This window comes from Terrapene carolina, unplaced genomic scaffold (assembly GCF_002925995.2).
Source record: "Terrapene carolina triunguis isolate 2854851 unplaced genomic scaffold, T_m_triunguis-2.0 Scaffold93, whole genome shotgun sequence".
Classification (NCBI taxonomy): Eukaryota; Metazoa; Chordata; order Testudines; family Emydidae; genus Terrapene; species Terrapene triunguis.
Window position 1 is genome coordinate 21,672,967 of NW_020664444.1, and position 12,002 is coordinate 21,684,968.

Sequence of the window (12,002 nt, forward strand, 5' to 3'; positions counted from 1 at the left end):
GAAAGCTCAGCCCACAGCCTAGATTCTCTCCCCCTTATATCTGGATGGAGTGCTGAGATATGAACGAGAGTGAGTCAGCAAAAGCCACTTAACATTTTCCCCAGTAGCATCAACACCTTCAAAAAATGGTAGGAGTGTTTCAAGTAAACACTAAAAGCCTGTTACACTGCTGTTTAAGTTTGATGTAGAGCAATGGCTCTCAACTTTTTCAGACTACTGTATCCCTTTCCGGATTCCGATTTGTCTTGCATACACCAAGTGTCACCTCGCTTAAAAACTACTGCTTACAAAATCAGACATAAAAATACAAAAGTGTCACAGCACATTATTACTGAAAAATGGCTCACTTTCTCATTTCTACCATATAATTATAAAATAAATCAATTGGAATATAAACATTGTACTTACATTTCAGTATATAGTATATAAAGCAGTATAAACAAGTCATTGTCTGTATGAAATTTTAATTTGTACTGATTTTGCTAGTGCTTTTTATGTAGCCTGTCGTAAAACTAGGCTAATATCTAAATGAGTTGATGTACCCCCTGGAAGATCTCTGTGTACCCCTGCTTGAGAACCAAGCATATTGATTTTAATATAAAACAGAAACATCACTTGGCTCACTGGAAAATTCCTCCTACTCAGATAGAGTCCTTAGGAAAAATGATTCCAAAGGCTCCTTCTTCCAATCACTCCTAATTCCAGCAATGGGGACTGCAAGAGACGTCACAGAACTAGATATACCACTTATTCCAGAACATGTTAGAGATCAGCCTGAATGGCATATTAGAAGTATGCAGCATAAATGGGGTTTCCCCTTACAGACACAGAAACCTACTGATGCCTCCATGCCAAACCCATCTAGGAGAAGCAGAGTAAAAAGAGAAACAGATATGGAAAATGTAAATAGTTTACCATTCAACAATGAAGAAACTAAATATTTCCTTGAGATCCACGTAAAAAAGAAAATAATTCAGAAAAAATGGGGAACTTCCAAAAAAGTAGCAGAATCATTAAGAAAATGTATGCTCCTAGCACCACAGTTCCAAGAAGAGATCATGGCAGGAAATACAGGAAAAGCCCAAAATTAACCCATGTAAATGTTAGAGGTCATGAGTTTCTCAAGTCCCTGGATATAAATTTCCTGTTAGATGCAAGATTATTATGGTTTATCTGTGAAGGAAACTTATTGTGATAAAGTAATGCCAATATGTGCAATTCTTTTCTTGACTGGACAATGAATCAGTTCTTCATTTAAACCGTTATTTTTGAGGACAGCAGGGATTCAGGATTCATACACCAAGAGGGCAATCACTACTGAGACAGCTTAATTTTGCTTAGACTCATTGCACCAGGTAGAACCTTTTGATTTTGTCTGGCATCAGCAATCAGAAGGATCATACTTTACAAAATTAACCAAGAAAACACAACTTAATTTGGGTGTCTGGGATAATTCTCCTCAGAGGATTTAATAGGATTTCTCTGGGCATATCTACACTGTGTTTGGGAGCAAGCTTCCACGCCTGGATACAGACTCAAGTGAGCAGAGGCTGCGCTAGTGTTCTTAAAACAGCTGTACAGATGGTGCTTTAACTTTGTGGCTGGGGCTGGAGCTCAGGCTCTCAAAGTTTCCCCAGCTTCACAGCCAAATCTTCAGTGTCTATACAGCTATTTTTAGAGCACTAGTGTGAGCCCCATTACCACAAGCCCATGGACCTGGGCTTGGAGGCTCACTCCCACATGATGCATAGAGTTTGAGTAGAGCAGCACGCCTGATTGTCGATTTATCCTCAGAGATATGCTTAGGGAAGATCTATGGAGGTGGTTCTCAAACTGCAGGTCACGACCCAGTACTGGGTTGCGACGGCTCTGGTCAGCACTGCCAACCAGGCTGTTAAAAGTCTCATCGGCGGTGCTGCCCAGCTAAGGCAGGCTAGTCCCTACCTGTTCTGACACTGCGCTGCGCCCTGGAAGTGGCCAGCAGCAGGTCCAGCTCCTAGGAAGTGGGGCCAAGGGGATCCGCGCGCTGCCCCTGCCCTGAGCACTGGCTCCGCACTCCCATTGGCCCCTTCCTGGCCAATGGGAGCTGGGGGGGCGGTGCCTGCGGGTGAGAGCAGCGCGGAGCTGCTTGCCCACCTCCACCTAGGAGCTGGACCTGCTGCTGGCTGTTTCCGGGGCACAGCATGGTCCGCGGTGCTAGGACAGGAAGGAAGCCTGTCTTAGCACCCCTGCTGCAATGCTGACCGAGAGCTGCCCAAGGTAAACCTGCACCCCAACCCCCTGCCCCAGCCCTAAGCCCCCCCCTGCACCCCAAACCCCTCATCCCCAACCCCACCCAAGCATGCAGTCCCAGCCCAGACCCCCTCCTGCACCTCAATCCCCTGCCACAGCCTAGAGCCCCCTCCCACACCCTGAACCCCTCATTCCTGGCCCTACCCTGCAGCCCTCACCCCAACCCTCTGCCCCAGCCCTGAGCCCCTCCCACACCCCAAACCCCTCATCCCCAGCTCATAGGGTCACAGGGTCCATTGGGTCCACTGGATCGCCAGAAATTTTTTTTGAAAACCACTGATCTATGGAGTTGGGATTGACCCTTGCCCTAGCACTAGAGTAGGGATTCTCAACCTTTTGCTTTCTAAGCCCCCCTCCCCCAACACACCTGCCCCCAACATGCTATTAAAACTCCATGGTCTACCCGTGCCACAAGAATTGGTTTTCTACATATAAAAACCAGGGCCAGCACTAGGAGGTAGCAAGCAGAGCAATTGCCTGCGGCCCCACGCCACAGCTACATTGCTCAGTGAGGTGCAGCCCTGGGGGTTTCGCCCCATGCAGTGAGGCTTTGGCTTTCTACCCTGGGCCCCAGCGAATCTAACACTGGCCCTGCTTGGCGGCCCCCCCAAAACCTGCCCACAGCCCACCAGGGGGCCCCAGACCCTGTAGAGTGGAGTTTTTCAGTCTGAGGGAAATCATAACACTGTACAAAAGTAGTAGAAGGATTTGTGCTGTGTATGTACTTACGGACTAATACAAAATGAGTGACATCTACTGGCAAACAATAATATTTATCACATTTGTATATTCCATAAAATAGTTACGGTACAGAAAGCTCGCGACTGCAGCTTTTCTCAGGAAGTACCTACCTCCCCGCTGAAATCTGACTTTTGCCCCACGCAGACTGAGGAGGAAGCATCTCAAGTGACACCCCCACCCCCCATTCCTACACCTCAACATAGACCCCTCACCCCAAAACCTGTCTCCCACTGCTCCTCCAGGCACCCCCTTATCCCCCCACTTGTGCAACGTGGGTGTCCAACCCCCCCCCCGGCTGCGGGCCAAGCGCTGGTCTCCCTGTATTCCCGTGACCCGTCCCCCTAGAATGAAGGGGACGCTCCGTGCCCTTCCTCCGGCTCACGTTCCCGCCCCGGAACGGAACAAGGGGAGGGAATTTAACACCCTCCCCTATTCGAGCTAGGTAACCGCCCCCCCGGCCGGCCGCGTCCCCCTCCCCCACACAGCCTGGGCGGGAAACACCCCCTCACTCTCCCCACGCCAGAGCGTGAGCCGCCCCCGCGGAGCGTCCCTTGTCCCGGGCTCTGCGGGGAACGGCGGCGAAGTCCCAGAGCTCGCTAGTGGGCAGCGAGACAAGAGCGCGCTGCGAACAACACTTGAGACCTCGCGTTAACAAACCAGTGCGCATGCGTATTCGGACCACTGAAAGTGGGAGGAGCTGGTGTTACTAAATGCTGCGCACGCACTCGGAAGTATCTTAAGAGCACGCCCACAGTCGGGAGTGGTGCCAACATATATAGCTGTCAAGCGGCGATTTTTAACGCAGGCGCGGTGGCCAAGTGGTAAGGCGTCGGTCTCGTAAACCGAAGATCACGGGTTCGAACCCCGTCCGTGCCTGATCCACTTAAAGCGGGCGGTTTTCCCGAGAAGAATTGCTGGGATCATTTTTAGGGGACTCCAGGAAAGCTCAGTACCATCCAGCAGAACCCAAAGATTTGGTACAGCCGCACACAGGGTGTTTTCAGACACCTCCTTCTGTCTCCTGAAAACCCACATGTCTGTATGTCGCCCGTATTGCATTAGTCGCTGTCACTTTCCTCCTAACTATTGTTCAGTCCAGGTCTATGCCATATCTACCCAGCTTTAGCTGTCTCCATCCCTGTTTTCTCTGTATCCTAATTTATTCTTATGCCTCCTTCACCCCAATTTCTTGGCACTCTCACCCAACATGCAGCAGATCTAATGCCCCTCAAACTGGAGAAATAAAGAGAGGTGGCTCTCCCAAGCCAGGTTGTAACAGCACTTGGGAGTTGTGTTTCTTTACCCTACAGGCTTGCCTTGCTTCTCCTTGTATTTCCAGCAGCCAGGAACTGAAATGCGATGAGAGAAAAAACAAGTTGTGCAGTATTTCAGGCCTATAAATGCATACTCTGAAGGAAAACAACAAACAAACCACATTGAATACCACAAGTACCAATGCAGACCAAGAAGCGGAGAGCTTTCTTGGACGTGCAGACCACGGTGAACTCCCACACTACTCAATGGACTCGAGCCTTCTTCCACTGAAATCAATGTCAAAACTCCCATTGATTTCAATGGGAGCAGGGCTTACCCGTTAGAGCTCTTCTCAGACTTATTTGGCTCTACCTAAATACCAATCTATCCTTGTTTATTCAAGTTCCTGCAAAGCTAAATATGCAGTCTTTCATAGGCCTGATCTTGCATGCCTGGTGAACTAAAAAGAAATGGGACGTTTGATACCAGCAGCAGGAATATGGGATTGGTCCCAACCTTTATGAACTAATTAGGAGAAGATTGTTGGTCCATACAAAGCACATAAAGACCACTACAACCACACACACACACTCCCCTCTCTCATGCTTCAATACACTTACGTGTAGGTGTGTAGCCATTCTCAAAAGTTGTCTATCGAATTTGCTGGATAAAGATCATAGAATCTCAGGGTTGGAAGGGACCTCAGGAGACCAATCCCCAGACAGATTTTTGCCCCGATCCCTAAATGATTGAACTCACAACCCTGGGTTTAGCAGGCCAATGCTCAAACCACTGAGCTATCCCTCCCCACCCAATAAATAAATCATACATAAATCATAGATCATACTAAAAGGAGCAGTATGTCACTTATAAATGTGTCTCTCTGTTTTTAAAGAATGTAAGTCCTGCTTTTATTTTGGTTATGGGGAGTGGTAAAATATGAGATAAATTTATCTGTGTCACTAAATAGAAGTATTATTGGTAAGTAGGTTTGGGTATAATGCTTTATTTTACACTGCAAAAATATAAAAAGTATTTTGTTTACAACTGCATGGTCAAGATAAAAAGAAATTTAAAGTGTACTTAATTGTGTTAATAATGACGCAACAAATTTAAGATGTGAACGATTTGCAGTTCACTCTTTACTATTTGTTTACATTTTGAATTTCACCCACCTGGGACAATTAATCTAATCTGGTCAGTTTCACTTTTGGTTTTGATCAGTTTTACTTGCTTGTTCTCAGGCATTTCTACAATTTTGTTGTCTGAGTTCAGAACTTTACAATTTTTTCAAGCCATTAGTTTTTTTCACAAGTCATATTAGGTCTGGGTAAAGCTTGTTTTTAACTTAGTTGATAAATATGTTTGGTAGACCAAAAATAATGCATCCTGCACTTTGATTTAAAGAACAGACTTTTAATTATTTTACATTTGGCTTTTTGCAATGGTACTTTTACTGTGTCATACAAATAATCAAACCAAAATAGATTATTGATACGTAATCCACATGGTGTAAAATACAGGGTTCCTGAGAATTAGCCTTTTGCAATCAATCTAGTCTTTATTATCAACAGAATTATCACTGCCAGCATGGATTTTTAATATTTAATATTCAAGAGAGCCGAGGGTTCACCTGACGGTCTACCTGAGTGTAGATAAAGATATAAAACTATTAGTAAAGTTAAACAAAAATCTCTTTGTATCAAGATTAAATTTTCACAAGACCAAAAAGTATGATTTTTCATTACACAAATCTTTCATGAACCAATTTAAGTTTGTATGTAATCATTTAGATAACTAGTGGCATTATTTTGCTAAAATGTTAAAAAAGCAAAAATCATATTGCATACTTGCCACCTTACTGTTGTACTTTTCTACGTGTGAAATACAATGAAAATGATTCCCACATGGAAACATTCAGACTGACCTGCTAACAGAAAAATCACATTGGATAGTTAAATGTTTACTTAGATTACTCCAATAAGGGATTATGTCGACTGTATACAAATTGCTTACTCTCACTGTGTCCGATATCAGTGGCAGTTTTTGGAGCAAAGGCAATGCAGGAATACAACACGAAATGTTCTACAGTGAATTATCTTTTTAAAAATATTTTTATAGTTAGCTGTCAGACATTCAGACATAAGGTCCCTACCCTTCCCTTTATAGCATGATGTCCACAGATACTTTCAAAGATTAACCACCAAACAATAAGATTCATAAATCCAAGACATATCTTTTAATTCCCTAAAGCATGTTTTTCATTCACTACAACCTCAATAATAAATCTAAAGTAGAATTGCACAGTATGATACAGTGCTTGTTTAAATACATGTTTTTTTTTTCTTGAAAGAACTGCAAAAAAGGGGCAAGACTATCATAAAAGGTACATGAAATCCTATAACTCCACTCACCATCCATCATAAAGATGGTCTGGAGCCTATGTACACTCAAATTAAAAAATACAGAGCCAAATCCTGAAAGCCTTACACAGACTAAATTCCCACTGCAGACACTGGGCATTTTGCCTGAGTAAAACCTGCAGGGCAGGTCCCATAGCTGTTCACCTGAAATTATATATTGGTTTTGTATTGGAAGATGATCTTCTAAAATCATAGCAGAAATGTAGCTATTGTAGAATATAAACGGAAGTACTACAACTCTAGTTAAGACATGTGGGTATAATTTAAAGAAAAATATTATGGCAGACTTACTGCAGTGACATGTAGATTTAATTTACATCATGTCAGACTGAGCTCCTCTTTAAAATTTATCATGCTGTCTTTTTCTTTATATCATATCCAAATGACTGTTTCTTCCCATTCTACTAGGGAAGGTGTACTGATAGAATAATCTCTATTTCTAGCATAATTTACCCGATATTTTCAGTCCTTGGCAAAAGAAATACTTAAAAATGCCTAAAACATAAGGACTCAATCCTGCTCCCATTTAAGTCACTCAGGAGTTTTGTCTCTGACTTCATTAGAAGGGCCCTCGCCTTTATTAAGGCAACAGATTTTTAACTTTAGTAATCCAGTATAATATTTAAATAGTTTCTTCCTTCATATGCTGTATTATATTGCATTATGCAAGCCCAAAAAAGCTGAAAAGGGTGCCAGTAGCCAATGCAGCATTGTATGCCCCTAACCATAGATTCATAGATTCCACTGCTCTACAGCCAAAATGCTTCTGAAATAAATGTAGTCAAACTTTACTAATTCTGGGTCACTGAGAACGAAAATGATGCTTAAAATTGTTGATTGGCTCTAGTTTTCAAGATATGCTATTGGGTCAGTATATACGACCCTTGACTTGGGAATGGTGGAGGATAAGTGAGTTATAAAGGGAAGGGATCTCAATTTAAACCAGAAATGACTAAAATACATCTTTGACTGGATCTATGAATAAATCTATGACTGGGTTTGGACAGTACTTGCTTTTTAGGCAAAACAATGAATGATGCAATCCGAAGCTGGTATTGCATCATACATGATATGAATTGCATCATGTTATTCCGAGAAGTCATGGATGATGCAATCATAACGAAGCTTACATCACTCTGCTGAACAAATTGCCCTATATCAGCTCTAGAAATCATACAGTGTCGTGCTCTCTTATTTGTCAGTGTTTGATTTTGCAAAGGGACACATTTCTGTTTAGCCAAAGTGAGCAGAGATGCCTCGTACTTGTGTGAACAGTGCAGATAACTTCTGCTATGTTTGTGGTGAAGTGACTTTTGCATCACAAAAGCGCAGTATAACCACTATGGTTAAGAAAGCCTATCACCTTTATTTTGGCTGCAAAATTGGAGATCAGGACAAGAGGTGGGCCCCACACATATGCTGCAACACTTGTGCAACAAATCTTCGCCAGTGGTTGACCAGGAAAAGGAAATCTATGCCTTTTGCAGTGCCAATGATTTGGAGAGAGCCAACAGATCATACCAGCAATTGTTACTTCTGCATGGTGCCTCCAGTTGGGAAAGGTGTGTCAAAGAAGAAAAAGTGGACTGTGCATTATCCAAACATTCCATCAGCTATACGCCCAGTACCCCACGGAGAAGGACTGCCGGTTCCTGATGCACCAGAATCATTCTCACTTGAGTCAGACGAGGAAGAGGAAGAGGATGAAACTTCTGGTCCTGAACCATCAATGTCACAGGACCCACATTTTCTCCCATCCTCCTCCTCTGAACCACACCTCATAACACAAGGTGAACTGAATGACCTTGTCAGGGATTTGGAACTACCCAAGAGTAAGGCAGAGCTGTTGGGCTCCAGACTACAGCAGTGGAATCTCCTGGCAGGTGATGTTAGGGTTTCCATGTTCCATGACCGTCAAAAGGATCTTGTCCCATTCTTCTTCATGGAAGGTGATCTTGTAGCCTGCAACAACATCGATGGTGTGATGGCAGCTCTCAACATCGTTCACGATCCAGATGAGTGGAGACTGTTGATTGATTCATCGAAGACGAGTCTTAAAGCTGTTTTACTGCATAATGGCAATGTTTTGCCATCAATTCCAGTTGGTCATGCAGTCCATATGAAGGAAACCTATGACAACATGAAACAACTTTTGAGGTGCATAAACTATGACCAATATCAGTGGCAGCTCTGTGGCGATTTGAAGGTTGTTGCTCTCTTGCTTGGTCTGCAGACTGGATACACAAAGTACTGCTGTTTTCTCTGCGAATGGGATAGTCGTGCAAGAGATTCCCACTACATCAAGAAAGATTGGCCACTCCGACAGTCATTGGAGCATGGGAGGAAAAGTGTTCAGCATCCACCACTTGTTGAATCATGGAAGATTTTGTTACCACCCTTATACATCAAGCTGGGTCTGATGAAGAACTTTGTCAAGGCCATTGACAAAACACAAGCAGCTTTCAAGTACCTCCGTGGAAAATTTCCAAGGTTAAGTGAAGCTAAGATAAAGGAAGGTGTCTTTGTTGGTCCTCAGATTCGTGAACTTCTTCGAGATGATGCATTTGACCATGCACTGCGTGGCAAGGAAAAGACGGCCTGGAAAGCCTTCCAGTTAGTGGCAATAAATTTTCTCGGAAACAACAAGGCAGACAACTACAGGTTGTTGGTGGAAAACCTCCTCAAGGCATACAAAAGCCTTGGTTGCAACATGTCACTAAAGATACATTTTTTGCACTCTCATCTAGATTTTTTTCCACCGAACTGCGGAGCAGTGAGCGACGAGCACGGCGAGCGATTTCACCAGGACATTGCAACAATGGAGAAACACTATCAGGGCAAATGGAGCCCATCAATGCTTGCAGACTATTGCTGGACAGTGACAAGAGATGCTCCATTTAATGAATACAAGAGACAAGCCAAGAAGCGCCGAGTAGACACTGAATAGGACTAACCTATGTACATAATAGTTTTTTGCCTTTTGTTTCATAATAAATTTTATTTATATAACCCTTTTGCTGATTTTTAAAGTGTTACATAAACAGGACAGGTGAAATATTATCATGTAAAGCAACCATAAACACATGAAAAGACCTAGGTTTACAATTTATGATTAAAACTCTACTATCTACACAATATACATAGACATAAAATGTAAAAACTTACATATCTTAGAAACAGTAGCCAATCAGTTGTTTTAATTGTCATATTTGAATTCAGCACATCAAAATACATAATAAATAGCACATTTTATCTCTGAAGCAGACGACTTTTCAAAAATTGTAGACCAGTGTTCTAGGACTGGAAGGGACCTCGAGAGGTCATCGAGTCCAGTCCCCTGCCCGCATGGCAGGACCAAATACTGTCTAGACCATCCCTGATAGACATTTATCTAACCTACTCTTAAATATCTCCAGAGATGGAGATTCCACAACCTCCCTAGGCAATTTATTCCAGTGTTTAACCACCCTGACAGTTAGGAACTTTTTCCTAATGTCCAACCTAGACCTCCCTTGCTGCAGTTTAAGCCCATTGCTTCTTGTTCTATCTTTAGAGGCTAAGGTGAACAAGTTTTCTCCCTCCTCCTTATGACACCCTTTTAGATACCTGAAAACTGCTATCATGTCCCCTCTCAGTCTTCTCTTTTCCAAACTAAACAAACCCAATTCTTTCAGCCTTCCTTCATAGGTCATGTTCTCAAGACCTTTAATCATTCTTGTTGCTCTTCTCTGGACCCTTTCCAATTTCTCCACATCTTTCTTGAAATGCGGTGCCCAGAACTGGACACAATACTCCAGCTGAGGCCTAACCAGAGCAGAGTAGAGCAGAAGAATGACTTCTCGTGTCTTGCTCACAACACACCTGTTAATACATCCCAGAATCATGTTTGCTTTTTTTGCAACAGCATCACACTGTTGACTCATATTTAGCTTGTGGTCCACTATAACCCCTAGATCCCTTTCTGCCGTACTCCTTCCTAGACAGTCTCTTCCCATTCTATATGTGTGAAACTGATTTTTTCTTCCTAAGTGGAGCACTTTGCATTTGTCTTTGTTAAACTTCATCCTGTTTAACTCAGACCATTTCTCCAATTTGTCCAGATCATTTTGAATTATGACCCTGTCCTCCAAAGCAGTTGCAATCCCTCCCAGTTTGGTATCATCCGCAAACTTAATAATCGTACTTTCTATACCAATATCTAAGTCGTTAATGAAGATATTGAACAGAGCCGGTCCCAAAACAGACCCCTGCGGAACCCCACTCGTTATGCCTTTCCAGCAGGATTGGGAACCATTAATAACAACTCTCTGAGTACGGTTATCCAGCCAGTTATGCACCCACCTTATAGTAGCCCCATCTAAATTGTATTTGCCTAGTTTATCGATAAGAATATCATGCGAGACCGTACCAAATGCCTTACTAAAGTCTAGGTATACCACATCCACAGCTTCTCCCTTATCCACAAGACTCGTTATCCTATCAAAGAAAGCTATCAGATTGGTTTGACATGATTTGTTCTTTACAAATCCATGCTGGCTGTTCCCTATCACCTTACCACCTTCCAAGTGTTTGCAGATGATTTCCTTAATTACTTGCTCCATTATCTTCCCTGGCACAGAAGTTAAACTAACTGGTTTGTAGTTTCCTGGGTTGTTTTTATGTCCCTTTTTATAGATGGGCACTATATTTGCCCTTTTCCAGTCTTCTGGAATCTCTCCCGTCTCCCATGATTTTCCAAAGATAATAGCTAGAGGCTCAGATACCTCCTCTATTAGCTCCTTGAGTATTCTAGGATGCATTTCATCAGGCCCTGGTGACTTGCAGGCATCTAACTTTTCTAAGTGATTTTTAACTTGTTCTTTTTTTATTTTATCTGCTAAACCTACCCCCTTCCCATTAGCATTCACTATGTTAGGCATTCCTTCAGACTTCTTGGTGAAGACCGAAACAAAGAAGTCATTAAGCATCTCTGCCATTTCCAAGTTTCCTGTTACTATTTCTCCCTCTTCACTAAGCAGTGGGCCCTACCCTGTCTTTGGTCTTCCTCTTGCTTCTAATGTATTGATAAAAAGTCTTCTTGTTTCCCTTTATTCCTGTAGCTAGTTTGAGCTCATTTTGTGCCTTTCTAATCTTGCCCTTTCTAACCATGCTGCCATTAATAGATTGCACTGGGTGGAGCACATGGAGGAACTGCAGGTTTTTCTGGCTCCACCCTTTATCTGCACTGCATCTCTACTGGTCCTGTGAGCTGGGGAGGAGAAGAAGGGAATTTAACAGCTGCAGATGATAGTT

The 12,002-nt window shown here is 43.0% G+C and overlaps 1 non-coding gene across 1 annotated transcript; it reads left to right on the forward strand.

The window, feature by feature from the left end:
* The first annotated feature begins 3,837 nt into the window (after window positions 1-3,837).
* TRNAT-CGU lies at window positions 3,838-3,909 on the forward strand. The gene has a single exon. It is a non-coding gene; the product is annotated as a tRNA-Thr (tRNA).
* The last annotated feature ends 8,093 nt before the right edge of the window (window positions 3,910-12,002 follow it).